General features: G+C 43.9%; 1 pseudogene; it reads left to right on the forward strand.

Annotated features, from left to right (window-relative positions):
* The first annotated feature begins 1438 nt into the window (after positions 1 to 1438).
* LOC111751188 (centromere protein S-like) lies at positions 1439 to 2750 on the forward strand (annotated as a pseudogene).
* Positions 2751 to 3222: the final 472 nt, after the last annotated feature.

The following is a 3222-nucleotide window of genomic DNA, read 5'->3' on the forward strand; positions in this document are numbered from 1 at the left end:
AGGGCTGGGTCTTGAACTCAGGTCACAAAGATATTCTTCTACATTATTTTCTAAGGCCTTTGTTCTTTTTAATGGCTCTTAACTCTATGTACCATAGTTTATTTTGATCATTCTCCCTATTGTTGCACATTTAGGCTGTCTCTGATTCTTTTTTTTCCCAACTATTATAAATAATATTGCGGTGAAAAACTTTGTAGGTATAACTTTTTCTGTTTTTACAATAATTTCCTCAGGCCAGATCTCCAAAAATGAAAGCAAAGAAGTAAAAACTCTTTATTCATATTTTCAGAGTCCCTGGGTGATGCAAATGGTTAAGCATTGGACTACTAATAAAAAGTTGGTGGTTCAAAGCCACCCAGAGGCATATTGGAAGTAAGGCCTGGCAATCTGCTTCTGAAAGGTCATAGTCTTGAAAACTCTATGGAGGAGTTCTACTTTGCACACATGGGGATACCATGACTCAAAATTGACACCATGGAAATTAACAAGAAAAATTCACACTTTCAAAATGATTTCCATTAAGGCTCAACTAAATTTTAAGTTTCCTTGAGGGCAGAACTGTTTCCTAAGTTGCTCACAAGTGTTCTATAGACTGTGCAGCATTTACACAGGTGTTAGGTCAGGGGGATGCACAGTTATGTGGAAAATGAAGTATGAGAACTGGAGTCAGAAGACCTGAGTTCAAGCCCCAGCCCTACAATGTTCCAACTACGGGGCCCTGAGCCAGTTGCTTACCCTCTCTGAATCTTTTTTCACTGTAAAATGGGAAGTATCTCAAAGACAGAACTACAGGACTCTATGAGTATTAGCTATTGTTATATTTTGTATCCTCAGTGCCTTATCCTGTTCAATACTCAGTGAACATTAACAATGATGCAGGCTCTTCTCTGTCTCTCCTATCACTCTTCTGTGTCTCACTCAACCCCTTTATGACTCAGTAAAAGGAAGTGGAGGGTCAGACAAGTGGGTAGTGTCGACCTGGCCACTAGCATTCTAGCTTTGCTCTCTTTGTTTTTCTTGTGAGTGTGTGTGTATTTTAAGATTTTGGTTTTTTCTCTCAATTTCTAAAATTTTATTATGGTGAAAATATATATAACAAAACATATGCCATCTCAACAATTTCTTCATGTATCATTTGGTGATATTGATTACATTCTTCAAGTCGTGCAACCATTCTTGCTGTCCTTTTCCGAATCACTCTACCACCATTAACATAAGCCCACCCACCACTGTTGAATAGATTCCGACTCACAGAGTGGCTGGTGGGTCCAAACTGCTGACCTGTCTGTTAGCAGCTGAGTGCTTAACCACTGTGCCACTAGGGCTTCTCTTCATTAACATAAACCGCCCCCCCCCTTTTTTTGCTCTCTTTCTTGTGTCTCCCAATGCCTACCCAGCATTCCTTGTTGAATGCTTCACCATCGTCACCAACTTGATCATGATTGAGGAGGAGGTGGCTGTAGCAGAAAATCAGGAGACCCGAACTGAGACCACCCTGGCATTTGACCCTGACAGGAAGAGCCCCTGGCTCTCTCTGCCCCACCTGGCTCATTTGTAGAGCAAGGCGCAGAGTCCTGCAACTCCTGGCTGCCCTTCAGTGCCCTCTGCCCTGACTCACCATCAATCAGCAGTCAGACCAAGGTGCTGGCTCTGGCATCAGGAATGTTGCAGGGGCAGTTTCCTGGTGTGATTCACAAACAGCAAGAATGTTTCAGTCTGACAGGGAGACTGACTTGGGGGGTGGAGGGGGACTATCCTCAGTCAGGAAGCTTCCACAGAGCCTCCAGGTCCCCAGAGAACGGGCAGCCTTTCTGAGTTTATAATATCCTGAGGTACCACCTCTTATCCTGGAGGGTCCTCATGTCCCTCCTTGAGAGGGCGCTCACACCATTGTCTGTGCTGTTATTTTCATGTGTAATGCTCTTTTTTTCAGTCCCTGACTGGTACAAACGGTTAACCCGTTTGGCTACTAACTGAAAGGTTGGAACTTCAAGTCTACTTAGACGTGTCTCAGAAGAAAAACCTGGCGATCTACTTCCAAAAAACGAGCCATTGAAAACCCTATGGATCACAGTTGTACTCTGACTGTGACTGAGCAACTCCAGATCAGGGAACCTGCTTGTGTATCTGTGCTCAGCCCTAATCCCATGTGCTGGATACAGGTAACACTCACTAGACGTACAACTGATCCATCAAGTGGTGTTTGTGGAGTACTCACTGTTCTAAGCACGTTTTGTGGTTAGAATCATACTTGGGAGCTCTTTCTGCCCCAGCCAGCCCACTGTGATTGACCAAGGAGAGGAGGCTGAGGAGCAGCAGCGATTCTCTTACCAATAGAGGCTAAAGGCAACAGTTTACCACACTGTTGGTTATCTTTGCAAGGAAGTTGCATTAGAAGAAGAGACACAGTTCAGCAAACAAACCACTGCAGCGATTTCGGAGGTGGCTTTTCGACAGTGCAAACATTTTGCAAACGACCTTGAAATGTTTGCCAGTCGTGCAAAAAGAAGCACAATTAACACCAACGATGTGAAGCTCTTAGCCTGGAGGAGAAATTCACTGCTAAAATACATCACAGAGAAAAATGAAGAGATTGCTTGGTGTAACCTCGCACAAAAGGCAAAGAAGAAAAAGAAGGTCCAGAATGGAAACCAAGATTCAAGGAGCCAGCAGAGGCTGGAGCAGCAGCAAGTGCGAAGCAGACTTATGGCCGTTTGGAGAAGCAGTCGTCAGCAGGCAGAGCCACCTAGTAATGCGTATTGCCACCACGGGAATTTTGAAGTTCTGAGTGGAGATTAGAAAGAAAAGGCCAATAGGCTTTTTGTCTTACATTCCCTAAGCCACTGATTTCAAAAGCTAAGTGAAAAGAGAATTGCAAACTGTTGAGCAAGATAGCTCCCATGTCTTACTCAAGCACAAAAAAAGGCATTGTCTTTGAATGGTATATGCTGGGAATGATATCTATGGGAATTAATGAAATTGTGTTAGCAATTAAACACGGTCAGCTTTTTAGGGGGAAAAAAAGTATCACGCCTACAGGAAGGTTTCCAAAATGAGCGCCTTTGGCCTCATTTGGCTGACCACTGTCACTTACAAAGGAGCTAGGGAAACTCCTACAAGCCCAGGGCGAGAAGATTTTCTAAGGCTATGCCTTCCAGCTAATAGCAGAAAACCCAAGTCCGTCTCACTGGCAAAGGCTTAAGTGTCCTCTGAAATAGCTCC

Source organism: Loxodonta africana, chromosome 12 (genome assembly GCF_030014295.1).
Source record: "Loxodonta africana isolate mLoxAfr1 chromosome 12, mLoxAfr1.hap2, whole genome shotgun sequence".
Taxonomy (NCBI): Eukaryota; Metazoa; Chordata; class Mammalia; order Proboscidea; family Elephantidae; genus Loxodonta; species Loxodonta africana.